We start from the raw sequence: 14,549 nt of genomic DNA on the forward strand, positions 1-14,549 counted from the left end.
AGCAGTTTCTAAGGCTCTTTGATAAAATAGAAAACTTTTTAAAATAATTATGAGGCAGTGTTCCTAAGGGAGTAGATATGCATTGCCCTTGCCTACTTCCACATTTCACTATAGTTAAATCACAGTCAAGAAAAACTCCTTGAATCTTAATTCATTTCATCTAACAATTTTTAGTACGTATTGTACTACATGCTAGGCACCATGTGCTAATTCTGTGAGTATTAAAGAAATGGAATATCCTCAATGAGTGAACACGGGCAGGTAACATTCACTGTCCTAATAAACACTACAGTAGACATAATCGCAAAGTGTTTGTGTAGTCACAAAGGTTCCAGGGATTAATTCTGCTTGAATCACAAGAAAATGCTTCATGGGAGAAAGTGGCAGTGGGACTGGTCCTAGGACAGTGAGAACATTTTTAATTGGCTGAAATGAAGGGCTGTGGGTTGGAGAGAATGTAAGCACAACTCTCAGCAGAGAGAATAGTACAAGAAATCACAAAGAAATGGGAACAATCCAGGAAGATTTGAGAAGAAGTGAGAAATCTAGAGTGGCTGTGAGAGGTTAGAAGAGAAAAAAGTGTTGGGACTACATTGTGAAGGAGAAACCTAAAGTCCACAGACTATTTTCAATAAGCTGGTCTTTAAATTGGGCGATGTACATTGTTCAGATGATAAGATAAATCTAGTGGTAGTGCCATGGGGTCGTAATTTTTCTGGTGAGATGCAATGAAAAACTTGTGGAAGAGGAAAATAGGGATGCAAGAAGGAACAGAACTTGTGAATTGTTTAGTTCATCCCATGGGAACTCAAGGTGCATTGAGACTAGCGGTTGGAAGAATTTATGGGTGATGATGTCATGGAAGTTGTGAGCAAGAGTTGGTGAGAAAAATAAAGCACGAATTGGTCCCAGCTGTAACGCACAGCCTGGGTGTCTGGGCAATCCATGGACAGCAGTGAGGGCCATGATGGCAGATTCCAGTGAGGAGCAGTGCAAAGAGCTGGAAGCTCTGGAGTCCATCTACCTCTACCCCTTTACAGTATTATCATAAAATTCTCCCAGCCTCACCATTACTGTGACATCTGAGGCTGGAGAAAATGATGAAACTGTCCAGACTACCCTCAAGTTTACATACAGTCATAAATATCCAGATGAAGCCCCTCTTTATGAAATATCCTCCCAGGAAAATCTAGGAGATAATGATGTCTCAGTATTTTAAAATTATTAGCATTACAGGAGGAGAGAACCTTGGTATAGTGATGATCTTTACTTTAGTGACAGCTGTGTAAGAAAAATTAAATGAAATAGTGGATCGAATAAAAACTAGAAGAGAAAAAGAAAATAAATAACCAGAAAAAGAAGAAGAGGCTGAAGAGCAATTATTTCATGGCACTCCTGTTACAATTGAGAATTTCTTAAATTGGAAAGCTAAGTTTAATGCAGAACTCTTAGAAATTAAAAAGAAATGGGGTGGGGGAGGGGGAGGGAAAATACAGACAACTGTAATTGAACCACGATAAAATAATTTGTATAAAAAAAGTAAAAAAATATAAAAAGAAATGAATGAAAGAAGAAAAAAATCAGGAAAAGTAAATGAAGTGAGAAACAGCTATTTGAAACAGATCATAACCTTGATACACCTGATACCCAGTTCTTGGAGGATGCTAGAAACAGTGTGGAGGTAGATGAGTCTTTGTTCCAGAAAATGGATGACTTGGAGCTGGAGGATGTACAGGATGATCCAGACTACAATCCTGCTGACCTAGAGAGTGACTTGACCAATTGATGGACCGTCTCTGTCTGCAGAGAGGCTTGATTGCCACAGCATCTATGGCTATGCTGAGAGGGTGTTGATTTTCCTTTCTTTTTTCCTAAGGAAAAATAATTTTTAGGATAATGTTCTTCTGAAAGCTTTCATCAATGAACTTAATAAAACTGACCTTAAAATTTCAAATAAAAAATAAGGCATGAATTAAGTACTAAAGTCTTAAAGGAAGGTAAGTGTGTCTTGGAAGGAGACAGAGGAGGATGGTGTTTCTTCACTCTTTGGTTCATTTATTTACTTAAAACCTACTCCACTGGTGACTTAATAAGACACATTAAGTCAGCAGCTTTGATCAAAGGGGTAACATATTGTGTTCATTGAGGGGAAGGCTTCAGGGTAAGATAACATAACTAGAAAATAGAAAGTCATGGAATTCACAATAATGTGTACAGTTTAACCAACACTTTATAAAGAAATGGGGGAAAATGGTGCTATAACTTCTGTTCCATGTTACTTTTCCAGGCAGGAAGATAAGAACAGAAAAGAGCAGACAATATGTATGATGTATGCTACCAACTTTGAAGGATTTTTCCTAGGAAACAGCTACTTACATTTCATTCTCAGAATTGGGTCACATGTCTGCCAGTAATCTGCATGGCAGCATGGGAAATGTAGCATTTAACTGAGCTCATTTCTAAGCCAATCAAGTTCTCCTGGAAAGGAAGCAAAGAAGAATGGATGTTGTATAGACAAATAACAAGTATATTTTGAATATTTAAATATATTTTTATTCTATCTCCTGGTTGATTAAAATATTACTAAAGTAGAGGAGGAGGAAGATGGTGGCAAAGTAGGAGAGAGAGAGAGCAGATTCCACTTCCTCCTACACAGAGGAGAAAACCTAGCTGATCTATGGAGGAATAGAGCAAACAGCCAACAGTACCCCAGCATATATGAAAATAGGAGACCAAAAATTATAGCAGACATTGAAAAAACAGACTATAAGGAGAATGCTTCAGGACAATAAGGTCCCAGGGACCAGCTCGGGGACCAGGGCAGCTGCAGCCCCAGGCCCAGCACCCATTGGGTCTGCCACAGCGTTCTTGGGAGAGAGCTGGGTCAACTGCTCCCTCCCTGGCCAAACAAGGTTTGAGCAGTACCGGGAGAGACCTGGTTGTTTGAAGTCAAGAGAGGGGAATAAGGACTAAGTGGCAAACACACAGGAGCTGTGAGCACCCACAGTCTATAGATGCAGGTTGGGGAGAGTTGAGAGTCATGCAGTGATGGGCCCTGACTCTGATAGTCTCTGGTCTGGTTAGAGAATTGGGCTGTTTTAGAGGCCAGGCAGCTATACAAAGTGGCAGGCTTGAGCAGGAGAAATTTCTCAAAAAAAAAAAAAAGAGATACTGTTTAGGGAATTCTGCAACAATCCCTCCAGCCTCCTCCCCACCCAGCTGGGCAGCACTCCTGGGGTAGTGCAGGAAGCCCTGCACGTCCCCATAGCACTAGGAAGGGTGCCCACCTGAACTCATGCGGCTACAGGCAGCCTGACTGCGCACCCACAACCCAGGGAGAGTATGCTCTGAGGAAGGCCTAGATCTCAAACCCAAGGCCCCATGGAAAGGCACCAGGCTAGCTCTGGGGAGAGTGGGGCTGACTGAGTGCTGATCAGGAAGGGAAAAAAGCCACTCAGCCTGCTGCAGCCAGCAAGACCAGAAAAACTGGTTTGGCCAGTTTGAAATGAGCAAGAGGCTTTTTTTTTTTTAAGTAATTTTTTATTTTTTAATTTTTATTACTTTTACATATCTCAATTTCTTTTTCTCTCTCTCCTTCTTTCTTTGTTGTATTCCTTCTTCCTTTCTTCCCAATTTTTTCTCTTCTTCCTTCCCTCTTCTGCTTCTTCTTTTTTTTTTTAAATACCCACAAGTGAGACAAAAAAACCTGGAACTGTGAAAACACCCGAGTTGGACCCAAAGAGCGGGTATACCAACAGTTGAGACAGTGAGACAAATTTCATTTTGCTATTACAGAGAAGCTGCAAGTTATTACATATTTGTATTATTATTTTTTTCATTATTCTTATATCACCTAATAGTATTTTTGTGTTCTTCATCTTTCTGTTTAGTCTTTTTTGCTTGGCTGGTTATATTGTAGCTTTTAACATGTTTCCCCTGTTCTCTCTTTCATAGTGTATTGCTAATATACTGTCCTTCACTTCACTTGTGTTCCATTAGCACACCACTCAAGGTCCTATTCTCCCTATTCTTGTTATCCAGATCACATAGATTCTGTCATATGATTGTTGCACCATTTTTATTGTAAATAATAGCTGTTCCATACAACTGTAAATACTATAGAACACCTCTCCGAAGTCTTAGCCCACTTCATAGTTTCCTGAACTCTATTATGGTAGTGATTAACTCTATTCCCTCACACACTACACCTATTTACTATCCTTTACTCTCACCTTACCTCAGAATCTGACCTCCCACAAACTCACTGCCTTCTAGATCCAACTCACAACACTTCCCTCCCCAACAATAGTCTTATCGTCTTTCCATCCTTTCTAAAAAGTGGCTAGTTGGGTGAAAGATTATGGTTAACATGATACATAACTAAAGGATCTCCTATCTCTTCTCTACTGGCTGCTACTGTAAATATCATAGAATACTCTGTTTCTGTCTTAAACCATTTTGCCTTCTCTCCCCAACTTATCACAAAAAAGAGTAGGTGGAAGCTGTGAACACCAGGATACCCACTGGAAGAGGAAACCCAACAACAAATGAACCACCAACAGAGAACATCAGAAGATGGTGAAGGAGGGAGTGGAAGCCACACTGACCTCAATCCAGGAAACACAAGTAAATAGTGGAGAAATTACCAAGAACAAACAATTGAACAAGAGCATGAGAGACTCTTCAAAACTTGTACACATGGAAGAACCAGCTTCAACACAACCTGCCCTCACCAACAAAACAAAATACAAGAGGTGGTGGACAGAGTGACCCTCAGTTAAGCAGCTGGTGGGAAGGACCCACCAAAGAAAGACCCAACAACAATCAAAACCCAAAGACAAACACACAGCCAACTTAAATGACAACCGAAGACCAGAGAGCTCGGGAGATCAAGGAGATTGCACCACTGAATCTCACAGGTATTCTACCACAGAAGTTCACACCATAAACCCAGGGAGCCAGAACAGATCAATTTAAGAAGCTAAAGCTAAGAAGAAGAGTCTCACAAGCAATGGGAAGACAAAGAAACAATCCCAAAATGAAAGGAGAGGAAGAAGGCTCAGAAAAAATGCTAAATGAAATAGAGGCAACTCAATTATCAGATATAGAGTTCAAAGCAATGGTTATCAGGAAGCTCAATGAGCTCACAATGAGCTACCAGAAACTACAGGGAAACTACAATGAACTCACTGCAAACTATATCAACATGAAAAAGGAAGTAGAAACTATCAACAAGGGCCACAAGGAAATGAAGAATACTATTTCTGAACTGAAGGACACAGTAGAAGGAATCAAAAGCAGGATCGATGAAGCAGAAGATCAGATCAGTGAGCTGGAGGACAAAGTAGAAAAAAACACCCAGAAAGAGCAAGAAAAAGAAAAGAGGCTCAGAAGAAATGAAGAGGGATTAAGAGAAATGCAAGATGATATAAAATGTAATAATATCCATATAATTGGGATACCAGAAACAAATAAGGAGCTTCCCAAACAAAAGAAGTCTAAAAGAATACATTTCCACCAAACCAGCTCTGTTGCAAGATGTTAAAGGGACTGCTTTAAGGAAAGGAAGGAAAAGAGAGAAAGAGAAAGGAACATGGGCATGAAAAGAGCAATGAGTAAGTACTTATCAATAATAACCTTAAATGTAAATGGATTAAATGCTCTGATCAAAAGACATAGAATAGCTGAATGGATAAGAAAGCATGACCCACACATATGCTGCCTACAAAGGCCCACCTCATGACAAAAGACCTACACATTCTGAAAGTGAAGGGCTGGAAACAAATTTTCCAAGCCAAAAAAAAAAAAAGCAGGAAAAAAAAAGCCGAGGTAGCAATACTCATATCAGACAAAATAAACTTCAAAAGAAGGTCCATAAAGAGAGACCCAGAAGGTCACTACATAATACTCAAGGGAAGAATCCACCAAGAACCTAAACATTGCAAATATATATGCACCCAACATAGGAGCACCCAAATACGTAAAGAAAATCTTAGAGGACTTCAAAAAAGATATTGAAGCAACACAATTATAGTAGGGGATTTTAACACCCCACTGTCAAAAATGGACAGATCTTCCAAACAAAATATCAACAAAGATATTGTGGCATTGAACAATGCCCTAGATGAAATGGACTTAACTGATATGTATGGAGCCCTTCATCCCAAAGAAGCTAAATACACATTCTTTTCAAATGCACATGGAACATATTCAAAGATAGACCACATGATAGGACACAAAACAAGCCTCAACAAATTCAAGAACATTGAAAGCGTATCAAGCATGTTTTCTCTGATCACAAGGGACTGAAACTAGAAACGAACCCCAAGGAAAAAACCCCAAAACATTCAAAATCATGGAGATTGAATAGCATGCTATTAAACAATGAATGGATCAAGAATGAAATTAGGGAAGAAATAAAAAAGTTTCTGTAAACAAATGAAAATGAACTCATAATAACCCAAAACTTATGGGACACAGCGAAGGCAGTTCTGAGAGAGAAGTTCATAGCGATACAGGCCTACCTAAAAGAGATAGAAACATTTCAAACAAACAGCCTAACCCTGTGTCTGCAAGAACTCAAGGAACAACAACAAAGACAGCCCAGAGCAAGTAGAAGAAAGGAAATAACCAAGATCACAGCAGAATTAAATGACATAGAGACTGAAAGCACAGTTCTAAGGATCAACGAATCCAGGAGCTGGTTCTTTGAAAAGACAAACAAAATTGACAAGGCTTTAAGCAGGCTCATCAAGAAAAAAAGAGAGAGCACCCAAATAAACACAATCAGAAATGAAAGAGGAGAGATTACAACTGACACCACAGAAATACAAAGGATTGTTAAGAAATTACTACAGAGAACTGTATGCCAAGAAATTTGAAAACCTAGGTGAAATGAACAAATTTCTAGAACAATATAATCTTCCAAAACTCAATGAAGAAGAAGCAGAAAGCCTGAACAGACCAATAACAGCAGATGAAATTGAAGCAGTAATAAAAAAACTCCCAACACACAAAAGTCCTGGACCAGATGGTTCACAGAAGAATTCTACAAAGCATTTAAGGCAGACCTAACCCCTATCCTTCACAGACTATTCCAAAAAATCCCAAATGATGGAAGACTCCCAAACTCTTTTTTTGAAGCCAACATCATCCTAATCCCAAAACCAGATAAAAACACAACAAAGAAAGAAAACTTCAGGCCAATATCAATGATGAACATAGAGCGCTAAAATCCTCAACAAGATATTGGCAAACCACATCCAACAATACATTAAAAAGATCATACACTATGACCAAGTGGGATTCATCCCAGGGATGCAAGGATGGTTCAGTATTTACAAATCAGTAAATGTAATACACCACATAAACAAAAGCAAAGACAAAAATCACATGATCATATCAGTAGATGCGGAAAAAGCGTTTGATAAGGTACAGCACCCATTTATGATAAAAACACTCAGCAAAGTGGGAATAGAGGGAGCATTCCTCAACATAATAAAGGCCATATATGAGAGACCTACAGCCAACATCATACTCAATGGGAAAAAACTAAAATCTTTTCTACTAAGATCAAGAACAAGACAAAGTTGTCCACTTTTACCACTTCTATTCAACATAGCATTGAAAGCCACAGTGATCAGACAAGAAAAAGAAATAAAAGGCACCCAAATTGGAAAGGACAATACAAAACTGTCACTCTTTGCATATGACATGATAGAGTACATAGAAAATCCTATAGACTCCACCAAAAAAACTGCTTAACCTAATAAATGATTTGGCAAAACAGCAGGATACAAAGTCAATATCCAGAAATCAAAGGCATTTTTGTATACCAACAATGAAACAACACAGGCAGAAATCAGGAAAAGGATTCCATTTGTTATAGCAAAAAGAAAAATAGAATACCTAGGAATAAACCTAACCAAGGAGGTAAAAGACCTGTATGCAGAAAACTACACAACACTGAAGAAAGAAATCAAGGAAGACACAAACAAATGAAAACATATACTGTGTTCATGGATTGGAAGAATTAACATCACCAAAATTTCCATACTACCCAAAGCAATTTACAAATTCAATGCAATACCTATTGAAGTAGCAATGGCATATTTCACAGACATAGAACAAACACTTCAAAAATTTATATGGAACTATAAATGATCCTGAATAGCTGCAGCAATTTTGAAAAAGACACGTTGAGAAAGAAGAGCAAAGTAGGAGGGATCAGAATACCTGATGCCAAACTGTATTACAAGGCCATTGTAATTAAAACAGCCTGATACTGGCATCAAAATGGGCACATGGAGCAATGGAACAGAACAGAGAGCCCAGAAATAAACCCAAGTCTCTATGGTCAATTAATATTTGACAAAGGGAGCAGCAATATAAAATGGAATAAAAATTCCTTCTTCAACAAATGGTGTTGGGAGAATTGGACAGCTACATGCAAAAAAATGAAACTCAATCACCAACTTACACCACACAGAAAAATAAATTCAAGGTGGATAAAAGATTTAAATATAAGCCGTGACACCATAAAAGTCCTAAAGGGAAACATTGGCAGAAAAATATCAGATACTCTATACAGCAACATTTTTACTGATATGTCCCCTAGAGCGAGGGACATAAAGGAAAGAATAAACAAATGGGATCTCATCAAAATAAAAAGCTTCTGCACAGCTACAGAAAACAGTATTAAAATAAAAAGAGAACCAACCATATGGGAAAACATATTTGCCAATGATGCCTCAGACAAGGGTTTAATCTCCAGAATATATGAAGAATTTACACAATTCCAATCTAAGAAGACAAGCAACCCAATTGAAAAAATGGGCAAAGGACTTGAACAGACACTTCTCTAAGCAGGACATACAGAGAATCCAGAGACACATGAAAAAAAGCTCAGTATTGCTATCAGAGGGATGCAGATTAAAACCACAATGAGATACTACTTCACACTGGTCAGAATGGACATCATAAAGAAAGCAACAAACAACAAGTGTTAGAGAGGTTGTGGAGAAAAGGGAACCCTAATGCACTGTTGGTGGGATTGCAGACTGGTACAACCACTATGGAAAACAGAATGGAACTTCCTCAGAAAACTAAAAATGGATCTGCATTTTGACCCAGCAATTCCACTGCTGGGTTTATATCCTAAGAACCCTGAAACTCCAATCCAAAAGAACCTATGCACTCCAATGTTCATAGCAGCACAATTTACAATAGCCAAGTGTTGGAAGAAACCTGGGTGCTCATCAGTAAATGAGTGGATCAAAAACTATGGTACATATATACAATGGAATTCTATGCAGCAGAAAGAAAGGAGGAGCTCCTACCCTTTGCAACAGCATGGATGGGACTGGAAAGCATTATGCTAAGCAAAATAAGCCAGGTGGTGAAAGACATATACCATATGATCTCACCTTTAACAGGAACCTAAACAACAAAACAAAGAAACAAGCAAAATAGAATCAAAGACACTGAAATAGAGGACACACGGACAGTGACCAGAGGGGAGAGGGGAGGGAATTTCAGGGGAAAAGGGGAAAGTTTGACAGGAACAAGTAAAAAGGACACATGGACAAAAACTGGGGATGGTGGAAATGGGAGGGAGGTAGGGAGGGCTGGGTGGGTGGGCTGGGATGGGAGTAAAAGACAGAAAACTGTACTTGAACAGTAATAAAATAAAATAATAAAATAAAATAAAATAAAATTGTACTAAATTATAGAATTCTAGGTTTAAAATACTTTTTATTTACAATTTTGAATGCATTGATTCATTTTGTTTTGGCTTCTGGCATGACTCTTAAGAAATGCGATTCTGATTCTCATTTTTTTAATATGTGACGAGGTCTTTTAAATCTTAGCAACTTCTCTTTTTCTCTAGTGTTCTAAAATATTAATATAATATGCTTTAGTGTGGATCATTTTCCCATTCATTATGCATAATATTTGGAGGGTCTTTTCAATTTGGACATGTCTGTATTATTTCTTTGAAAATCCCCTCCCCTGTTGTTTTCTATTGGATGTCTGACCGCCTGGATGTTGGGTTGGCTCTATCTTCCAATTCTTCTGTTGAATTTTTTATTTTAGCTGTTGTTCTTTAATTTTCAAAAACTCCATTTTTTATATTTTAATTATTATTAATTATAATCAGTAATTATCCATAATTATAATTATGTAATTATAGTATGCAAAGCTGTTAATTCAGGTTTTAAAAAATAAATTTGGTGTTTTGGCTGAGGCTCAAAGCCCAGAATGTAATGTAGCTCCATATTCCAAAGGAAGGTGCTAGACCATTCATAGAGGACTCACTATGAGACAGTAAGACAAGTCCTGTGTCCTTAGCCCACCTCCCATCTCTAGCTCATATATAAAAATAAGTAAATATACAAATAAACAAATAAATAAAAAGGCTACAGAGTCTTCAGAGTCTGCATTTTTTTTGAAGAGTTACATATGAAAATATGAACATTTAAAGTGAAGGTTTCTCTCCACCACTTGAGCCAAGCAAGGGGAGGCTTCATGACACACACTGAAGACCCTGGATTCACTGTCATGTGGAGAGAACATCTCAAGGCCCCGTCTTCTTGTGCTGAGCTGCAGAAGCCTATGGGCTTGATCTATGCTACAACCTGGGTAAAGGGTAGAGTGTCAAAGAGATTAGAGCCTTTTAATCACCTTGGGACTGTCTGGAGAGGCCTGTGTAGAACAAAGAAGGGACTACAGCAGAAACGGTCTAAATTTCCATAGTTGTATTGCAGAGATTCATGAGTTTTTTCAAGAACTAAGAGGAAAACTAGTGAAGTAACAAGCTCATTACCAGAATGAGCTTGTGTCAGGAGTAGGTAGAAGGAGAATTAAGGGGACATTATCAGACATCAGCTTCGTGGTGCTCCTTGCAGTTAAGTGTAGGGAACAGTGCAAGTTCAAAGTCCCACAAGACAGTACACACATAAAATCCTTCAAAAGCACCACCACCAAAAGGGTCGGCTTTGGCACATCTGCCACACAGAGGAATCAATGGTAGTTTCAACAGCTCAATCAAATATGATTTCCTTCTCTTCTAATTCCAGTTTCCCTTAGCATGACACTGGGAGTGGGGTAAAACAATCAGTTGGTAAATAGGGGAAGAAGTGGAGTGAGAAAGAAGAAAAACCACCGTAAATCCTCACTTTCATTTTGAAAATTCAAGGTCAGACCTAAGTGAGGAAGAGGAGAAAGTGTGAATTGGATGAGAGATGAAAGACTACATTAGACTGGACCTTTAAACATCTGAAAATGAGATTATTCTAGTCTACAAAAGTGCCCTGAAGAGCCTTAGAATCTACACAAGATACCATCCAGGTGGGGAAGAAAGAAAATCCAACAAAACAACTTTAAAGAAGTTGGATAGGAAGAAAACCAGGTGGCTTCCTGCTTGCACTTTGACAGGTATGACCAATTTAATAAACTGGTTATAATAGCATTGTTGTTTTTCCATTCTCTTTGTTCTTGTAGAGTTACACCTTTTCCATCATTTTATTTGGATTCCAGGATGGGAACAAGTATTCAGTTAATGAAATTGTACTTTTTCTTTTTGTACCAAGAGCTCCTTTTCAGAAAAAAACTAAGTTGACCTAGAGATATTCAAAATGACAAATCAATAGATGACAGAATGGTCACAATTTCCACTTAAGAGAGAAATTCTAACTTGTAACTACCATTTGAACTTCTCTGAAGATAATTATTGACTGTCACATATGCCATCTTGTGGCCACTCTGAGGCACACAAGTAGGAGAATTTTACCATACTACACTTTTCACCCCTTCACTCATCCATCCACCCACCCACCCATCCATCCATCCATCCACCCACCCAACCATCCAAGGCACAGTTGTTCAAGGCAGACTTTGAGCATGCAGGTAAAACACACAGCCCTTATCCTTTCTTGAAAAGCTGACAATCAATGGGGAGAAAACATGTTTTGTTTTGCTTTTTGAGGGGCATTTGTAAGAGCTATGCCTCTAAGGTTCTATTTTATATTTTCAACCTTTTTATTTTTTTCTCCCTTAATTGGCTTCTTCCCTATAATTTAACTAAAAAATTTTAAGTCTTTTCCATCTTAAAAAAAGCCAAAGAAATAAAAGTCTCTATCAATCACAATGCCCCTAACTAAATCACCAAATAATTTTTCTTTCTTTCAATTCATAGTCAAATTTCTCCACAGGGGAGTTTACACCCATGGTTCCTTCTTTCTTGCCTCTAATTCATTTTAGTGGTTGTTTTTCTTTATTTCATTTTCAACATATCTTTATTATAAAATAATTAAAATATGTAGAAAATAACAATATTATAATTACTTATCTACTTGTCACCCAACTTTATCAAATATTGATATTATATCATAATTGCCTTAGATCACCTTTACCCAGGAAATAAAACATTACAGATAGAGTTGACACTCTTTGGTCCTCCTTCCTGCTCCATCCCCAGCAAAAACCAGAATTATGAGCATAATTCTCAGGCATGCTTTCACACTTTTACTACACATATGTATTCACAAGGATTGAATGTAAACTTAGAAAAGTCATTATGAATGTTGCTTTTCTTAAAAACTCTACATTTTTAATATCTATCCATATTCAAACATGTAACTTTAGTTCATTTTCACCACAGCAATATTCTCTGTATAAAGAGATAAAACATTATATATCTATTCTTTTAATGACTATTTAGGTCATACTTAGTATTTTTCTATCTCAAACAATGCTTGCCATGAACAATCTCATGCATACTTCCTTGTCCACACGTGTGTTCTTGAAAAGAGGACTTTCTGTCCTTCTTCCCATCATGCAAAGTGAGGAAGAAACTCCCCAGGAGTGCTTTCCACGGAAAGTCTTGGCTAGCCCATCATATCTTCCACTGGCAGCAAGAAATGTTTCTACACCAAGCACTGGATTCAGTCCTCTGTCCACACAACCTAAAAACAGTGATTCAACTTCCAAGTTGATCCTACCTTGTAACGAGTCCATGTCTGAAGATCCAGAACTGCAACAGGGTAGTATTTTTCTTTCTCTACGATGTAATTATGGTTATCTTCCTCTTACTTTTACTGCTCTTAAGAGATGATATAATAGTTCAAATAAATAGTTTTAGGATTGTGATTTTTAGAATGTTTTATTTTTTATGACTTTAGATTATTTAAATGCCAGTCTTATAAATCAATAACTTCCAGAGTATTCTACTGGGTTGGTCAAAAAAGTTCATTTGGCTTTTTCCATAAGATGGCTCTAGTAGCACTTAGTTGTCTTTAACTTCATTTGAAATAGTTTTGTTAGATTGTATTGTGACATCTGTCATATCAGTGTGCATTTAAAAAAATCTTATCAAAGTTGGTAAATTTGCGTTGCCATTTTAATATGGAAGATGGAAGAAAATAAGCAACACTTTCATTATATTAGGCTTTATTATTTCAAGAAAAGTAAAAACTCAACTGAAACACACGTACACAAAAACAGATTTGTGCAGTGTATGGAGAAGGTGCTGTGACTGATGGAAAGTGTCAAAAGGGTTTGTGAGTTTTGTGCTGGAGATTTCTTGCTAGATGATCCTCCACGGTTGAGTAGACCAGTTGAAGTTGATAGCAATCAAATTGAGACATTAATTGAAAACAATCAATGTTATACCATGTGGGAGTTAGCCAACATACTCAAAATACCCAAATCAATAAAGTTATTGGTGAAAATGAAAAATATGTCTTTTATTTTACAGAAAAAAGCACACAAACTTCTTGGCCAACCTTATATTTGTAGGTAGAGGGATTAGAGTGTTTGTGTTGATGTTAACATGTCTGAAAAAATAATCCATAAACTTGGCAGTAATGTTTGTCTTTACCAAGAACATTTAGGGAAAAAGATTCTACAACATAGGTATGGATCTTATTTGAAAATTATTTCCATCATTTAATTTCAAACTGAAAGTATAATGTGTTATACTTTATTGCTATTTAAGAAGTCTTTCTTGTTGATCAAAAAAACACATAATTTTTAGTTTCTCTTCTAAAATAATTTTGGATTTTCTCTCATTTAGCTTCACATAGACACTTGACAAAACTGTAATTCCTAGGATAACGTTACATGAATTTAGATTATGTCAAAGTACATTCCCTAAGTCACTGTTCCCTTTCCTTCTGTAGCCAGACAGTATAAGGGTTGGATTCCAATTTTTGCTATTTACCAAGTCCCTGTAATATGAATGGCAGTTTCACATGAGCAATCTTGTCACTAGGGACATTTGGAACTCAAAGTTCATTTCAAGACACGAGTGGCTGAATTGACTCCAGTGATAGGACTAACATGTTTACCCAATAATTTTTCTTTAAGCCTTCAGATTGCTCTCGCTGTGCTTAGGTGAAATTCAAGCCCCGTTCTCTGGTGCCTATGGTCCTGCCTGAGCCAGGCCCCTCTGCCTCAGGCTTCCAGTGCTCCAGGCCCGGGGCCAACCCCGCTCTTCCTGCTCTACCCACACAGGTCCTTCAACCTGAAACACTTCCCCCTACTCTGAG

General features: G+C 37.7%; 1 pseudogene; it reads left to right on the forward strand.

The window, feature by feature from the left end:
* The first annotated feature begins 967 nt into the window (after positions 1-967).
* On the forward strand, positions 968-1,786 carry LOC123810505 (annotated as a pseudogene).
* The last annotated feature ends 12,763 nt before the right edge of the window (positions 1,787-14,549 follow it).

This window comes from Phyllostomus hastatus, unplaced genomic scaffold (genome assembly GCF_019186645.2).
Source record: "Phyllostomus hastatus isolate PE091 unplaced genomic scaffold, TTU_PhHast_1.1 phas_scaffold_60, whole genome shotgun sequence".
Classification (NCBI taxonomy): Eukaryota; Metazoa; Chordata; class Mammalia; order Chiroptera; family Phyllostomidae; genus Phyllostomus; species Phyllostomus hastatus.